This window comes from Pongo abelii, chromosome 6, assembly GCF_028885655.2.
Source record: "Pongo abelii isolate AG06213 chromosome 6, NHGRI_mPonAbe1-v2.0_pri, whole genome shotgun sequence".
NCBI classification, from domain to species: domain Eukaryota; kingdom Metazoa; phylum Chordata; class Mammalia; order Primates; family Hominidae; genus Pongo; species Pongo abelii.
Window position 1 is genome coordinate 130,171,969 of NC_071991.2, and position 19,168 is coordinate 130,191,136.

General features: G+C 38.7%; 1 protein-coding gene across 3 annotated transcripts in view; it reads right to left on the reverse strand.

Annotated features, from left to right (window-relative positions):
* Positions 1-19,168, reverse strand: part of CHCHD3 (coiled-coil-helix-coiled-coil-helix domain containing 3) — a 304,023-nt gene that overhangs the window by 53,173 nt on the left and 231,682 nt on the right. The gene's annotated exons all lie outside the window — the stretch shown is intronic.

Sequence of the window (19,168 nt, forward strand, 5' to 3'; positions counted from 1 at the left end):
ATGTGGAAGATTTACAACTTCAAAAAACATATAAAACCTTGTTTCAGTCACTCAAGCAGTAGAAGGCTTTCTTGTATAGGTGGCATGGATACTTATAAAACACATGCAAAGCTACTAGTTTAAATAACAGTAGAGTTGTTGGTATGTGGATTATAATTACAGAGTAAACGTTCAGTTACAATTCCTTATCATTTGATCCTTTGGAGAAAATTCCTAATATTTTGGAAAGATTCTTTAGATCGCCGTTATTTGGAATCTACCCTTGTAAGATCAAAGGATGCCTGAGATCAAAAACTGAAACTCACACATTCGTATTTGTCTATTATTCCATTGGTGTTCCTACTAGGATATTAAAGATCCTTTCTTTCTACACAATATTTTTGTCATCAAGATGGTATGGCTCATGCCTGTAATCCCAGCACTTTGGGAGGCCGAGGTGGGCAGATCACCTGAGGTCAGGAGTTCGAGACCAGCCTGACCAATATGGAGACACCATGTCTCTACTTTAAAAAAAAAAAAAAAATTAGCTACGCATGGTGGCGCATGCCTGTAATCCCAGCTAATCAGGAGGCTGAGGCAGGAGAATCGCTTGAACCCGGGAGGTGGAGGTTGCGGTGAGTGGAGATGGAGCCATTGCACTCCAGTCTGGGCAACAAGAGCAAAATTCCATCTCAAAAAAAAAAAAAAAGTTTTCTTTATGGAGCTTAAGTTGTTCTATCATTTCCACATGACCACAAGAACAGCAACACTTAAAACTAATCAGTAGGAACAAGGGGGAAGATTTAAATAATTTTAATAACAAAAAATGTTTCCCCTATGAACAGGAATGGACACATAAACAATATAAACCAAGATGCAGGGGCAAAGTAATGCCTTTCCTGGGGCAGCAAAATTTATCCATTCTGACTAGCTACACTGAAACTGGTCTTATTGCAGGAGATGGCCTAAATGACCCCATGAGCCCTGAGACTCAGTGAAATATCCTGCAAAATGCACTGCATTAAAAAACAACAACAACAACAAAACACCACCACAATACGGTAGTCTATTGTGTACCTTTCATTCTCTAATCACTCAGGGTTCAAATGCATGGCTTAGGATCATTTATTTTTTTAATAAATCATTGTTGGTTGGTGAAAAAATGAAAGTGAAATCCTCTTCACACCAGCGACCCCTTTGCATTTAACAATCTAGGTTGTCCAATGACAGTCACATCCAGGATTCTTGGATGTAGATAAAATCAATAGGTATGTGATTAGATAGCAGACTCGGGGTGGCTACAGCCATGGACAGGTCACCATTTGAGATGATGAATGGCTTTCTATCAACCTAGAGTCCCCTACGATGCTAACATTTACTATAATCTTATTTGGGCTACGATTTATCTTTCTTGCACCTGATCAATAAAGATGAACAGAACAGTTGTAAGGATCGATTGTAATTTTTTATCATTTTCAAGCACAAAGGTGCATTTCTGACATGAAGACAATATTCTAAGTGTACTGCTGCTGCATTTTATAAAATTGCAATTTGAGTGATCAACTACAATTGTCTATATGCCGAGAGGTTTTAATTCCTCTGTAGGTCTCAAGCTATCAAAAAACCATTTGTCATCTCAGATACTTAACTTAAGGTTATGTCACACCTTCCTATCTGTTTCACTTATAAGATTTTCTTCCCTTTAAAATACACACCAGTCACAACACGCTCTTTTGCAATGTTTGGTGTAATCTTTCCTTTGAACCTTTCTAACAAAGAATGTAGCAAAAAGGCAGTTACTAATCACTAACAATAGTTACTCTCACTAAAGATGAGAAACTCCCAAATTACTCTAATGAACTGTTGAGTGGGTATTATGTTACTGAACTATCTATTAAAATGCTGGCTAAGCAATAACATCTTAATTAATACTTTTGCTTAGTTTAAGCACTGGAACTGTAATATCTGGACAGAGACAGGACTAAGTTGAAAGATCTGGTTTCCGGTTCTGTTCTGTGACCTTGAGCAGGTCTTTAATCTCCCCCAGCTTCCCTTCCAGTGTTCCTAACCCGTCGAGTATGGATGATAATATTAGCCCTGCTTATTTCTGCCAAAGCTGTTGAAGAAATCAAATAAGATAGGCAAGAGAGCTGTGAAATCTGTTAAATGTTTTCACAGAGTAACATCAACATCTCAATAAAATAATTTTGGAGGAAAATAATTAGGGTAATTCCATTCTAGGTATAGATTCTAAATGGTAAAAAGTAAATATTACTCGTTTTATTAACAATGTGCACAAAAGCAACAGTTTGCCATAATACAAATTAGTCAGTTCCTCTCTGCTTTGCCATGCCAAATGCAGGTAAAATTATTACTGATTTTGTCAACTTTCTTATAGGATGTTAAAACACACACACACACACAATCACACACACAAACACAGAATCATACACACACAAAACCCAGTACCTGTGTTGCTTGAAAACTTAGCACATAATTCTCAAATTAAAGCTTTAGGCTTTATGTATGCTCCATACTTCCACCTCAGCAACCAGTTTCCCATATTGCGTAAATCTTTCCAACAAAGAAAAGTCCCCAGGAGGCAACATCATGTAACAACCAAGGGAATAAACACAAGTATTCTCAAGATCTATGTGTAGATAGTGTTTAATTCATTATTTAAGTATTCACTTATTCGTGAAAGAAAATTAAATTCTTACTGTCCTAATAACATCCATCTTTGGGAATCAGACGCTCAAGAAGCTTTCCATCTGACATGGGAGAAAATAACAATTATTATCATGGAAAGTCACAAATGCCTAGTTAAAAGTCATAGATAAGTGTTACTGGAGTTCAGAAAGAGTAGAGATCTCCTTTGGCCTCAGAAGACACTTTTACAAATGAACAGAACTCATTCAAAAAAAAAAAAAACAACCAACCCAACAAAAAACACTCATTCTGTTTTCCAGTGAGAGAATGGATAAATACTGGGTATTCGTACAGTGAAAATCTACAAAGTAAAGGAATGAATTAGACAAACACGCAGAGCAAAAAAGTGGTAGATCTGATTGGTAGGATGCACCTTATGCCAAGATTGGAAAAGTGAAAAATAATGAACAAGAATAGTAAACACCAAGTTCCACTGATGATCTCCGAGTGGCAGCAGTCATGTGGTGTGGTGGAAGTGCACAAAAGGAGCAGGATGCCACAAAGTATGGGAACACGGGCTTTGCTGGGTTGCTATATTTTTAAAAACGAGGTGTGGGCATGCAGCTAGTCGTTACGTTGGCTTAAAATATTTTATAGGCCGGGCACGCTGGCTCATGCCTGTAATCCCAGCACTTTGGGAGGCTGAGGCGGGCGTATCACAAGGTCAGGAGTTCGAGACCAACCTGGCCAACATGGTGAAACCCAGTCTCCACTAAAAATACAAAAAATTAGCCGGGCGTGGTGGCTTATGCCTGTAATCCCAGCTACTCAGGAGGCTGAGGCAGGAGAATCACTTGAACCCAGGAGGTGGAGGTTGCAGTGAGCCAAGATTGTGCCATTGCATTCCAGCTTGGGCGACAGAGCAAGACTCCGTCTCGAGAAAAAAAAAAAAAAATTTTAAATATTTTATAATACAGACAAAAATTGTATTACTCCCACCTCCCTCCAAAGGGGTTAACGATACAAGATTTTGTTTGGCTAGAATATAAAAGTGTATTGGGCAGGGCGGGCACATCCTGAAGAGGTTGGCTAAATGGGGATTTTATATATTCTTGAATACTAAACTGTTGCAGTGTATACACAATACTAAGCAAATATACTCTCTTCATTTTTATTGTGAAAAAATTTTAAATACAGAAAAGAGGCAAAAGATGCCCATCTATCCTTCACCTAGGTTCCCCTTATGTCCACATCTTAGATAATTATAATACAATTATCAAAGGTAATGATTTAACAACGTTACAATAGTAGTAACTGAACTACAGACTTAATTCCGCTATTTCCAGTTTTCCCACTAATGCTCCTTTTCTGTTTCAGGACTTAATCTTGGATCCTATGTTGTATTAATTGCCATGGCTCCTTAGTCCCCTCTCATCTGTAACAGTTCCTCAGTCTTCCTTCTCTGTTATGACCTTGACACTTCTGAGGAATACTGGTCAGATATTTTGTAGAGTGACTTGTGATTTGAGCTCACCTGGCTTCTTCTCATGGTTAAGAGTTTATGCATTACTGGGAAGAATTCTACAGAAGCGATATGCCTTTCCCCTGCCTGATTTCAGGGGCTACCCTATGGCAACAGATCTTTTTATTGATGTTGACCTTGATTACCTGATTAAAGTGGTGTCTGCGGGGATTCTCCACAACAAAGCTACCATTTTTCCTTCTTGTAATTGATATCTTGCAGGAGATACTTTGAGACTATGCAAATGTTCTGTTTCTTCTCAAAGTGTTGTCCATCACCTTTTCGTATCCACTGGTGAGTCCTGTCTGCAGCAATGATTACTGTAGTGTTCTGATGGTACATCGATTTCTTTCGTTTTTGTTTGTTTGTTTTAAGATGGAATCTCACTCTTTCGCCCAGGCTGGAGTCCAGTGGCACAATCTCAGCTCACTGCAACCTCCGCCTCCCAGGTTCAAGTGATTCTCCTGCCTCAGCCTCCCGAGTAGCTAGGATCACAGGGGCACGTCCACTACACCCAGCTAATTTTTGTTGTGAGCCCTTGGTTCAAGGTCTATGGACCACCTGCTTCAGAGTCACTTATGGAGCTTATTAAACAGTAGAGTCTTGGGCCACATCCTGAATCTCTGGGGATGGGGCCAGGAAGCTGCATTATTTACAAGCAGCTTGGGTGATTCGGAATACACACATTAAATTTGTAAACTACGGGGTTTCTAGAACAATGCGAGAATAATATAGTATTTAGCTTGCCATTCAAAGTGAAAAAAATCAGTGTTTTTGAAGAATGATGGCAAATAACCACTTTTCATAATTAAATATAGCTATAATCTTTACAAAGGTACTCCAAATTAGTGATTCTGCCAATGTTGTTGGCAGATCACTGGTGGACCCCAAACTGCTCCAAGAACTCTGTCTTCACACATTGCCTAGCAACACCACAATGTTCCTACCCTGAATGGGTACTGAGAGGTGGGAGCACAACTATTTTCAGAAAGGTTGCTTTTGTTATCTCTGCTGTCTTGAGATGGTAATAGGTTGCACAGGCTGCTATCTTGTTTATTAATTATAGATGACTATTACTTTAATGTCATCTGTTTTCTCTGGTTAACCCTACAGTTTGTAGTAGGATATATATCAATTTGTCTGATCATTTACTAATAGCTGAATTGTAAGACTTGTATGATCTGCGCTCAAATAAGGAACAACCACATTCCTATTTCCAAAGAAGATGTGTACATTCCCTCCCAAATTTGTTGAGAGTAATTACTCATAGTACATGGAATGGGGAAGAAATCCTGTTAAGATGACCTTGAAAAGATAACTAAAAAGAACAAGCGGGCCGGGCGAAGTGGCTCACGCCTGTAATCCCAACACCTTGGGAAGCTAAGGTGGGCGGATCACTTGAGGCCAGGAATTCAAGACCAGCCTGGATAACATGGTGAAACCTCATCTCTACTAAAAATACAAATCAGCCAGCTGTGGTGGCGGGTACCTGTAGTCCCTGCTACTCAGCTGGCTGAGGTATGAGAATCGCTTGAACCCAGGGGTCAGAGGTTGCAGTGAGCCAAGATTGTGCCACTGCACTCCAGCCTTGGCGACAGAGCAAGACCTGTCTCAAAAAAAAACAAAAAAATGTGGAGAAAGAAAGATGTCCATGATCTTACAAGGTGGTCTAAGGTGGTCTTCTAATGAATAATCATTTTTTTGTGTGTAACAACATATCACTTCTGTGCCTATAAGGTCCTTTACAGCCTAAAATAAAAACTGTCTTCATTCATATTCACTCTACATATTGTCCTGCCCCATAAACAGCAGAAAAAATACTTCACATGATTTGTCCAATGGTACGGTTAATATAAATTTGTGGCAGGTAAATGTGATTTAATTCAAATATCAAAGGTGTGATTTAATAATTTCTTTCTTTAAAACAGAAAGTCTTATTGTTTGATATAAGCATAAAACATGTTTTCCATCAAGACTCTTTGAGAAGGTAGATCTCATAAATTTAAAGTAGAATGACAGTACCTCTTAGATGTGTTAGCACTATCAACCATTGATAAAGACTTGCACATCCTTGTCAAAGATAAGCCAAGTAAGCTCCTAGGAGGTAAACTATATCTAAAACAACAACATAATTCTCTATATTTGGAAGATATTTCTGTCACCTATTTTAATAGACAAGGCATCATTGGAAACAATAGGTATTTTGATTTTCTGTATTAAAACACATTCCAATCTAAGGCACCATGGATCAATTACTGAAAACATGGGCAACAAACTGTGTGGGGAGACTGAATGCTCCATTGTACATACTTTTTAATACGTTTCCTGTAAAACCTATGCATATGTCGTCCACAGTACTCTGCACTTAGGTGGGCGATTCTTAGCAGTACAGCATGGTGGTTAAGAACACGGACTTTGGAGCCCGATGGCCAAATCGTGGCCCTGCCCTTGTAAAACTGAGTACGTTACTTAACCTCAACAGTTACTTTTCCTCTGTAAAACAGGAATAGTGTAATAATGATTACCTAATAGGATTCTCTGGGGATTAAATAAGGTAATATATGTAAAACTCTTTGTAGCACCAGGGACTTAGGAATGCGACCTATTATTAAAAATTATTTGAACAGGGGAAAAAAAACTGTATAGTGTGGGGTGGGGTGGTTTTTTTAAAAAGCCATTTTAATAAAAATTTAAATCTTTAAAACAAAAGCCTATTCCTCCATTAACCAGACATTGGTGAATGCTGCTCACACTGCTTACCTGTTCTGTTTTTCTGTTCCTTAAGATGGATGGGAAATATGAAGACAATAGTGGACCAGTGTCAGGAGCGTTAATAGCTACGGAATTAACTAACCACCCCACATAAAAAAACCAAACCAATAACATTTGACCTTATCACTAATGAAATCCAATTAACTACATTAAACAGCCAAAGTACTTTAATGCCAAGACTTCCCAAGGCCTTGCTTTTTACTCTACATGTGACTCTCTAAGATGAGAACTACTGTTCATGATTCTCAAACTGATTTGCTCATGGAGCATCCTGAGGGAAGAGAATCTTCTAAAATGGTCCATGAGAAACGCCAGATTAAAGAAAAGTCCAACCACATGTCAATCCTGTACTTTCTGGCATGCAACTTTTCTTTTCTCAAAGCGGCATTTTCTTATGGGTTATTTTTTAAACTGACATTCAAAAGGTAATTGGCAATATTGAAAAATGATTCCAAGACTGATGAAGATTGATGGTATCATCTTTTTTTCAGTACTAATAAAGAAGGGCATGCTATTATCTTGAATTTTAAAAATCTGAGATGAAATCCTTTAAGAAAATTATTGCTATACCCTCCCCTGTTCTCTCAGAACCCAGTGGTAGATGGCAAAAATGGCCACCATGCTTTACTCTTTTCTATATCCGTGCCCCCAGCAACATGACTTCACAGCTTCTCTCATGATGAGAGTATGGAGTTTACTTCCCCATCCCTTCAGTCTGGGCTGTGTTTGTGTCTTGCTCTGGGCACCAGAATATGACAACAGTGATGGTGTGCCAGTTTCAAACCTGGGCCTCTCTCTTGCAACCCAGCACAGGGCCATGTCAATCACCCCAGGCTAGCCTGCAAGCGGGAGAGAGACTACAAGCTATCTATGGTGAGGACAGCCTAGAGCAGCCAAACCTCAGCCAACTCAGCAGGAGTGAGCCCAGCTGATAACAGTCCAAATTGGTAACCTGCAGAATCAGGATGTGAATAAAATGGTAGCTGTTTTAAGCCACTAAGTTTGTGGTAGTTCATTATATAGTAAAAGCTAACTGATTATGCTCCTTCTCTGTGTTCTTACAAAGAAGAGACTTTTATAACTTACCACACTGTACCAACAACATGTATTTCTGTGTGGTCCCCACCTAGTCCATAAGCTCCCTAGGAGTAGGTATCTTGTCCTATTCATCATTATATCTAGAGCACTCAGCAAACTACATGACACACAAACTCACAGAAATAATGTTAGAGTGACACCTGCAATTCTAAACAGCACTTCAACTGTTGCTCATATTTAAAACAGGATGGGATAGAGACAAGTCTAAAGTAAATGAAATAATGTTATAATGAGGATGAAAAGAAATACTACCTTTATTATATTTATTACAAATTGACAAACACTTCAGCCTGCAATGCTGCCACAAAAAGGAAATGTATATCACTTAAGATGTGTTCAACTACAATAATAGTACAGTAACAGTTGAAGCTCGAAACAGTAGCTTAAACAATAAGGGGTTTATTTTTCTCGTGTAATAAGAAATCTGGATGGGAAACTCAGGGCTGATATAACTACGCAAGTGTATCAACAAATAACTAGGCCCCCTCTTCTGTCTTCCCTTGTAGCCGCCCCGAGCAGTTGACTTCTGTCTTCACGGTTCAAGGTAGCTACTGCACCTGCAGTTATTATGCCCATGTCCTCAGGGTGGAGGAAGGGGGAGGTCCAGGGATTTGTACTTCCACCACTTCGGCTACAATTATATCACGCAAAGGAGGCTGGGAATCCCAGCTGCAAAGGAGGCTAGGAAATTGATTATTTTTGTTTTCTCACTTCTAGGGTAAAGAAGAAGGAAGAAAGAATTTGGAATGGGTGTTTCCTGAGCGAATTTATTGTACCTGCCACAGAGAGCTGAGGTGACAGCACAAAATCAAGTACAAAACAAAGTGGTTGATTTTAGATGCAAGTATTCCAATATTTCTTTCCAATCTCCCTTAAACTAATTTGGGGTATAGGGGGGATTTACCCATCTGGTATCTTCATCCCCAAGAACAAAGTTTCTAGACCGTAAGGAAGGAAACGAGAATCAACAAGAGTGGGCATCATTCCCGAGTTTCTCTGGGCTGGCCGTGGCCCAGGATTTTGAATGTGTGATACACTGCCATTTTCCATTTTCAGAAAGTCTAACTTTTAAAAGTGTATATTAAAATGCACATGCACAGATACACATTATTGCTCGATTTGAAAACTATCTGTTTTCAAGTTCTAAATTTGATCAAAAGAAAACATGCACATACACACACAGTATTCATGCAATATTTTCTCAGATTCTGAATCTTGTTTTATTATAACTAGTATGATCATAACCGTCGCATGTACAAAAAGAACAAATCAAAGAGGTCATAAGAAAAATGTAACTGGCTCTTGTCAGTTCTTTTACAGAATGCTTCATATGGAGATTAGGGCATGACTATGTAACACATGAGGGTTGAGGTACAATTTAAATTCTGGTGGCCTGACACTATTTCCCAGAAAAGAACAAGACGATTGCCTGTCCATTCAAGGATGGTGGCAACTCCACAGATCCTCAGCACCAAAAGGATGGTGGCAGGAACAAGTCTGGTCCTGTACCTTCAAGGTACAATACCACACTGGCTGAAGGTGAGACTGTCCTGTGTCTAAACTGGTCTACAGTTACTGCTAACAACTGCAGGCCTCTTCTTCCTCCTACAACACAAGCAAACACAAATGTCACTCTAGGTGGCAGGCTATTCCAACAAAGAGGTCCAGGGTGCCACAAACACCAATGTCAAATAACGGCAGTTCCCATTGTTGAGTAGCCAGATTCAAAAGTCTTAATTATACTTTTTGTTATAATCCTCACCCAGGAACTATGATATATAATCAGCTAGCTAGATGTAGGCAAGTATGTTTTCCCAAAGGTTAGAGTTAAGCACTTGGGGACCCAATTTAATGCTGCATTAATTCCTGCGCAGATACAATTCCAGGCACAGAAGCTCTGAAACAGTTATTTACTCAGTGGCATCAGGTGTTCAGAAGGAGTTCATGACTTGTCAACCATTCTGTCTTTTTACAGAATTACACAGAATCAAGAGATTGACTTTGCAATGAACTACATTTTTTACCAGAACTTTAAAAGCTATGGGTTTTTTTAAATCAGTAATAGTCCAAATTTAGTTTATCTAGAAGTTTTAATATTTCTTCTATCAGAAAGCCTAACGACTGGTTTGAATTTTGCCTTTCTTGTGTCTATACTCTGAAGTCTGTTATAGGTGGGCAGAAAAGCAGAAGGAATCTGAAATTCTTGGTAAGAAAAGCAGCCCTCCAATAGAGTAGCTGGCACCTTAAAGAATATTTTATTACTGAAATTTCTTAAACCTATGGCCTTGAGTCCACTTCAATGGACTCTCTCCTTTTATCCCCTACCCTCCGTCTTTACTCAATGCCCCCCAGGAGAATGCTGTCCTCAGACAGAAAAATCAAAGCTAATTTAAATAGTTTGCAAATTGCCAACATCAGTTCAGATTCACAGTATATCAGATCCAGTATTCTGTTTCTAAAAGGTACACTAAGGAATGGTTTGGGTTATTTAAACTGAGTCTCGCTTTTTAACATCTAAAATGAGGACTTTATCTTTCAGGATGACTGTATCAGTGGGACTATGTAAGTTCAGTACTTGGCATAGGGCCTGGTTTCTCCTTGTGGAAGGCAGAGGTTCTCCATCACAATACCATTCTTGCCAGCAACTCTTGGCTCCCTAGGTAATCCAAAGAGCCTGGATTTCCATTCATTTACCTATGCAACTATGCATGAACCTGAAGAACAATCATCAAGCAGATGGATTCAAACTGCATCTCCATGTATCTAACATTCAGCATTGCTATTTGTTTTATGTAAGCGCTGAACTCAAAAACCTAGTTATTTATCCTAAGTATCCCTAAATTTCTGCTAATAATCATTCGTGTATATGGATAAGTGAATCATAATTTGTCTCAGCCCTATTTCTTTTTCAAATCCATATCACCAGTCATCAATAATAAATAACCAAGTTAGCAGTTTCTAATGAATCAAAACTCCTATTACATTCCATAGTTAAGCCAAATTAAGATGCCCTATGGAAACAAGACTCTCACTGGTTTCTCTTAAAATCTCTCCTTCCTCCTTAGATAACCCTAGTTTTAAGCTAGATATATGGTAAACAAAACTAAAATTCCAAGCTTGCTGCCAGTGAGGCTGAGCTGTAAGCAGAAGTGTTATATGGAACCTCCCAGTAGGCTGCTTAATCCCCTCCCAGTAAGCTGACAGGGGATCTTTTCAGCCCTTTATCTCAGCCTGCAATGTTGATGTGATGGCCAGAGCTCCAGCAGCCATCTTGGGACATAAGCTGACCTTAAAGAGCAAAGGCCTGTGTTAGGGTGCTACAATGGAACAATAGGTGCCTGGGGCTCTGATGACACTGAAGCCACCATGCCAGCCTTTTATTAAACAAGAGAAAAATCCACTACTTATGTCAGCCATTCTATCTTTATGATAGACAGGGTGAAAGTAATCAGGAATAGACCTCTGTAAGCCCTAAGATGTTTGCTTTTTGTACACCTCATGAATAACTTCAGTAAAGTCAAACGCAATGACACACTGGAAGCATCTTTCTCCTTTGCGGTAATGCTTCACTTCTACTTGTCAGGAATCTCCATTTCCTTCTGCCTCTCTCCTTTTCCAACAAAGAACAGGAAGAATTAAAAAATGTCAAAGCCAGGTTGAACTCTAGCATCAAATCTTACCATCTCTGAGAAGTCACATTTCATGAAAACCTCATTATCTCCTGGGTGCCTTGGCAAAATTAATAAACTGCTTTTATAATTACGCTTTCGTTCCATCTTTACTATTTCTTATATAAAGAAACAGAGCTATTTAGAGCTTTTTCTGGCATTTCTAGTTTTATTCCAGGAGCTTTAGAAACTTCACTAATTAGAGTCTCAGGTTTTGTTTTTGTTTTTTTTTCTTGATTTGGTTTTCTAATTAGAATAGGAATTCTAGATTCACTGACAGCCCTGCCACTAACCTTAGTTACATTACCTCATGCCTCAGTTTCTTCATCTGGGGAATTAAAAATAAACAATTGCACCAAAAACTCATTTGGCATTCTAAGTTTCCTTTTATTTGTTCACTTTTTTACTTCTATTAATACTAAAGGTCTGTGCCAGACACTGGGCCAAGAACTTAGAATATGATGGTGAGCAAACAGATGAATGGCCCTGCTTTTATGAAACTTAACGTTATCATGAAGGAGACCGACATAAATTTAAAAATCACATAAATACATAATTAGTAAAGAATTACAGTGCTACTGGATCACTATGTGGAAATTTTTTATTTCTAGGAAGTGGTTTTTGTAATAAGTCTCTAAAGCCCTATATTTCTCTGAAGTATCTAGCTTCATATTCAGTTCTTGTTAGCTGTGATCTTATTTCCTTTAAATTTCTCTAGCTATTTGTGTCAGACAATTCAAGCTTCATTTCTCTACTTGTAAAAGTTATTCTGACTCCTTTAGGAATAAGAGGAACCTACCAGTTTTGATATGGAAAGAGGTCCAAGAAGAAAACAGAAAGGTTCAAAACACTTTGAATAGTTTATTTTATAAAATGATAAGCAAAAATACTTGCACCCACACACCCAGAAATGTTCTGCAAGGAGCAGTTGTTACAGATGTGAGAAGATACTTTTCTTTCTTTTATAGCCTTCTATAACAATTTAAGGTTTTAGCCTGGGCATGTATAATTTTTATTAGAAAAATATGCCTTCATTTCCAGTAGGTATTAAGTAAATTCTCATCATGCATGAAAGTTATCTAAATATTACTGGGAAAGTGACTCTAATCCTTTCTCTATTTTCCATGCTTAGATTGAGACTTCTCATTTATCGCAAATATAAGGTATTAATTTTTCTGTTATTCTTTTTAATAATAATGCCAATAAAAGGTCTCAAATCCTTCTATTATTGTAGCTCTTCTCCCTGTGATAAAGCAGTAACAGCCATCTGCACTCACCTTTTGGACTTCTATATTACACACCTGCGACCTTTCTGCTTTTGACATGGTTGTATGTCTCATTGTTTATTCTACAAGGGTGAGACAAAGCAATTTCACAGTTATCAGAAGGGTTATCACAAGAATTTACCATGATGTCTTGCAAGACCTCTAGAGTAACTGTTAAATTACTGCATGGAACCAGCACAGGAACCTCCCATTCTCTCAAGGGCTGTGTGATGTGACACAGTCACTCTCCAGGTCATAAGTTTTCCTTGGGAAGTGCTCAATGAGGTGATGCCATGTGCACATTTAACAGCACATCCACTGAATGGCTTTATACAGAATGTGTCACATTTGTATTGCCAACACATCTCAGGCTTGCACTCCATTTTACCCCTGGTCTCATATCATCTCCTGTGACTAGGAACTCTATAAACCTAACAAACAAACTCTCTGTGCTTGCTCAGCTACAGGCTGAGCACATGTACACAGAGTCCTCTTGAAAACTGTGGGCCAAGAGGAAAGCCATAAATGATCAGCCTTACTGTAGATGAAGCAGACAAACATTAGCTCCTTCAACAGCAACACTCTTTAGCCCTGCATTCATTCATAATTTTATATTAATAATCTGAAGGATTTATAACAGATGCTGATTTGGATGATATTGGCTTACCATTCCACCTTCTTCTCCAGCCCTCAGAGAAGCCAACCTAAAATTCATTCATTCAAGAAGCACTACTGCTGAAGAGCTAATATGGGCCAGGCCAGGGGTAAGTCCTAGGAATGGAAGGCTGAAGATACCTCGAAAGGTTATTGGACAGAGAGCTCCAAACAGCTAACCAATTATAGTACACAGAGATAACCAGGTTCAGTTTGGCTGTCTTTCTTGTCTTCAAGAGCTCCATATTATAGTGTCAATGCCACGGGAGGGAGGTATTTTTGTCATCCAACCTAGTGTTTCTCAAATTTGTAAGGTCCATCCTATTGACCAAAAATATGATTATAGTAATCACAGAAATAACCATAGGACAGAGAGAACAAATTTTGAAGATTCTTATAAAGAATCAGAAGACCTTGTATTATTATCTTTGGAATCCAGGTTGACAGAAAAACTGAGTGAATCCAGTTATTACCCTTCAGCTAATTATCAATTAACTATAGAGACTCATAACCAACAGGTGGGAACAAGAATGCTTTCCAGAACAAAAGTTAAGTGTACAGACTACAGAAGGAGTCCTGTGAGGAAGGAGAAGTGTTGGTGGAGAAAGGAATCCTGAGGAGAGTAGGCTGGAGAGGCCAAGACATAGTTTGCCTTCCTCCCACTTTTTCCTAGAACCCAACTTTTTAAAATAAGATTGCATCAAATCTCTAGCAAGACAAGATAGACACATTCTAATAGAGGCCAACATAAATAATTCATTCTGATTCAGAAAATCTACTTAAGAAAAACTTTCCTGAAGATTGAGCAAACCTCTGAACTCTTTCACAGGCAGGATACTTGCTGTGCTCCTCAGCACCAGCTGAGCTGTAATCCCAGCAGAATCAAATCTATTTGCTCAAAAGTAATACCTTTCCAGCACCACAGAAAATACGCACCTCTCATAAAGGACGAGTGCCACAAACAAGCTCAGTATCCCAGACTGTGCACATCTCTCTAAGTGAATAAGAAGATGAAACAACTCCGACTGACCGCTGCAGAGTGACAAGTGAAAGCCTTAATGAGGTGCTCTGATGGTGTACGCAAGGCAAAGCATTCTTAAGCTCAAAGGATCACTATGCTCAGGAAGTTATCTGTGTCACCTTTTGACATATAAAAGGTGACACAAATGAGTAAAACAGATTTACTCATTAAGAACTACGGTGTAATCCCAGCACTCTGGGAGGCCAAGGTGGGCAGATCACCTGAAGTCAGGAGTTTGAGACCATCCTGGCCAACATGGTGAAACCCCGTTTCTCCTAAAAAATACAAAAATTAGCCAGGCATGGTGGCAAGTGCCTGTAATCCCAGCTACTCGGGAGGCTGAGGCTGAAGAATCACTTGAACCTGCGAGGCGGAGGTTGTAGGGAGCTATCGCACCACTGCACTCCAGCCTGGGCGACAGTGATATTCCGTCTCAAAAAAAAAAAAAAAAAAAACAAAAAACTACGATGCTCACTCTTTTAACATACACACTTAATACCTATATTCAATGAAGACAGTCTTGGGATTGGTGCAGGCAAGGGGTATAGAATTACCATCCAAGACAATGTCTCATTGTAAATCTACTTTTATCACTGGCTTCGTGCACTCCCAGAAGTCTAGGATGAATTGTATTATATTCTAAGCTGAGATTTCACCTAACAGAAAATACCATTCTTTCAAGTCTCTCCTGATTGGGGAGTAGGACGGGGAAGGGCTAGATTGCAGGTGTCTAGCAAATACATTTCCTTGATAGTCGCATTTGAAAAATTTGAAAGACGAAGATTGGTAAAATCATTTGATTTTACCCTATCAAACTGGCTGTCTTACTTGCTTTCTTTCTTTTATTTCACAGATGTATTAAGTGTCAATGAGTAAACGAGGAAATGGGTTCCCTCATCATTTGCTAGTAAGAGTATAAATTGGTACAATTTATGGCAACATGTTTCAAACGCCTTTTGAATGTACTCTGACTCAAAGGCTTCATGTCTGGAAATATGTGAAATAATCATGAATGTATATAAAAATTTAGCTAAAAATTTGTTCATTGTGGAGTTCATCATACTGAAAAATGAAAAACAAGTATTTAGCCACAGAAAATAGCTAAAGTAACTAATAGATTATTCATATAATGGAATGATAGGGCTGCTTAGAGTTTGGTTTGTTTTTTTCCCCCTTTCCCCAAGAGAAAAAAGGAGACAAGAAATGTTTAAATTCCTTTAAGTTTTAGCCCTTGGTGAATAGATATAAGAATAAGGACAGTTACACAACAGTTTCTTATGATTTTCCAAACTGTACCAACTCTCCTCTAGAACAAAAAAGTAAAAACAAAAATCTACCATTTTGGCACAGTACAAACCTATGCAACCACAAGGTCAATACAGATGAGACAGTGGGGATTAATTTTTAAAAGGGGGTTGGGGGACAAACCAATTTTAAATTATGAAGGTTAAAGCCCTATTTATTATTGGTATCTCTGAAATTCTTCTGCCATTTGTTAAGTGGGTCAATGTTCATTTTTTATTCACTCAAGTATTTACTGAATGCAACTCCTACAGAGTAAGGTCCTAGGATCTGAATTATATATATTTTTTAAATTTAGTTATGTGATTCCAGTGCTTATGATCTACTGAGATGTACTATAACATTCATATTCAAAAGTCTCTGGAAAGAAGGGAGGCTCTGGAGATTCCTCCTATACAAGGGAACACAATTCTATCAGGGCAAGAGTTGAAAGCATAGGAAAGCTGGTGGAGTCTTGGACTGTCTGAAAGCAAATATTGTTAGGAATCAATTATTTCTATGTTCATATCATTTGATTTTATGATAAAAACCAGCCAAGAAGGAAGTAATGTTAGGGGCCACTATCTTTATTTTACCTACCAGGAATGGTATGTTTAAACAAGGTCACACATTTGCTGGTGTTCCATAAGATATGAAGTACCAGAAATAAATCAGTCCTAAGTCCAGAGCTAGAAGGCCTTAGGTCTTGAGGTTTAAAATATTATAGTTCCTTCAATACAAAGCAGTAGATGGTACCCTACAGAGTACTTCACTAAGTCGTGCCTTTTGTTGACCATGGAGGGTTTATATTTATTTCTTAACCAAACCACAATACCCAAGAAAAAGAAGATCCAATGCAGATGATATACATATCTGAAGTTTAATTTCTTTTCATCAATTTTAGCACAAACTGAGATGTTAATGATAACTGTGACATGGTTTTCTCTAGGGCTAGCAACACACATAAAGTTATACAGGTGAATAGAAAAGTCAGTCTTAAGGGTTAATAATCTCAGATATGAATTGGAGAAAGCTCAAAAGTGGCAAAGGGATCACTGATCTATTTCAAAGATGTGTTTATCTTTTTGTATTTCAAAGGAAAGGCCTTTTTGAAAGACTTGGCAGAGAAATATGCATGTGAATCGAGGCACATTGAAAAGTCTTAGCTTTCAGGTATAATGGTTCTCCTTCAGAAGGCAGTGTGCAGGATTCCGGAGTCTCTAAGGTGTATTTCATATGCTACCAAGTACACTAAGAGCCCTGCAGTATTGCCTGTGTCCAGCTTCTATTTGGTGGCTCCTTAGCATTTTCCTGCATTAAACTCTTCCCTAAAAGTTTTACCCCTCAACTGCAGAAAAGCAGTTCATTCATGTGGTACTGAAATATACCAGAATGTGTCATATTTGTTTAAAAAAAAAAAAAAAAAAGAAGAGGGTGGGTGGGATGGGGAGAAAAAGATAGCTATAGAGGACCAGTAAACAAGTCTGATAGTCTTCTAGAAATATTCATGAAAATCTGTCCCTGAAAACTGCTGGTATTTAGTAGCCAATCTTTGCCACGTGGCTTTTCTGAGAATTGTTCTTAGAAAAATCCCACCAAGGGGTGATAATAAAATGCATTTCATCAAATGATCTTTCAGTCTGGCATGATGTCACTTTCTCACATCTTCCATGTGGGCTGCAAGTCTCCTTCCAAGGCCCATCTCATTTACCGTGTATTCTGCCTAGTGTAGGTCCAAGTCCTTCCAAACAAGACCTATAAGCAAGAATGCACCCATCCAAGAGAGACAAAGCATATGCGTTCTGTTAGTTCCCACAAAGGCAGACACTGGAGATTTAGGGAGCTGAGGTCTACAAAAGTCTTTAAAGAACAGCATATTCACTCTACACAAAAGAGGTTCTTGTGTGACCCTTGTGATCCGAACACATTTCAAGAGAAAGACACTAGATCTTTACTTTGAAAAAGATTTTTATTAAAAAGACAAATGTGAAACATAAATGGAACAGGGGCGAATAATGTGAATTAGGCTCTGAAATGATTCCTTTTCCTAGTACACATTCATAGACATTACAGGGCAAAGAAAAGTCTGCAATAATCAGGCTGTGTTCGAATGTTGCCTTATTGCTCAGTGTGACCCAAATGTAACCAGACCAAATCCATCAGCAGCTGAATGTAAATGGCCTTGTGCTAGGCTTAGTTTCAACAGGCATTCTCTTTGCCTGGTGAAGCCCTCTCTCCAACCAGAGGGCAAGTTATTAGGAAATTGTTTGTCATCTTAGATTGAATTGATCATTTGTTTCCCTGAATTCTTTCTCTCATCATTTACTCATTACACGCCTCCTCTTGATAGAAGTAGACATTTATTAGCTTCTGCATTCATTGCATTGGCAAACAGAAACATTCTGCTGCATTTCCTGGAAGTTCACTCATTTATCTACTGGATAAGAGACTGAAATTTTCTACAGGGCAAAAAAATTAAAATATCAGTCAGGTTGACAGCTGAGAAAATGAGGGTCTCTCTGCGACAAGCTTGCTGGAGTTTTTGGTTTAGTGAGGAGCTGCAATGTTATTTCACCACACCACCACTTCACATGTAACTAGAATTGTGGGCTATCATCTGGTGAACTAATATTCCACAAGAATAATACACATGGTGCACTGTAAAGTACCTGAGATGCAAAGCTAATTGCTATTTTAAATAGAATATAAAACAAAAGGCTTTCAAAGATCCATTTCTAAAAGGAGCTAGGAAGAGAGGCTGTCTTATTAAATCTATGAAACTGGAGCCAGAATCATTGAACTTTAAGGTGTAAAGACCTTCCAGGTCTCAAATCCTTTTCCAAGAATCGTCTTTACAGTATCCCTGACAAGTGGTTGTTCTCATTGTGCCTGAAACACTACTGGTGACAGGGAGACTGGCAAATCTCAGAAGGCAGCCTATTTTATATATTTATTTTTTTGAGACGGAGTTTTGCTCTTGTTGCCCAGGCTGGAGTGCAATGGTGTGGTCTTGGCTCACTGCAACCTCAGCCTCCCAGGTTCAAGCGATTCTCCTGCCTCAGCCTTCTGAGTAGTTGGGATGACAGACACCCACCACCACCCCCAGCTAATTTTTGTATGTTTAATAGAGATGGGGTTTCACTATGTTGGCCAGGCTGGTCTCAAACTCCTGACCTCAGGTGATTGGCCTGCCTTGGTGTCCCAAAGTGCTGGGATTACAGGCATGAGCCACTGCGCCTGGCCTAGGCAGCCTATTTTA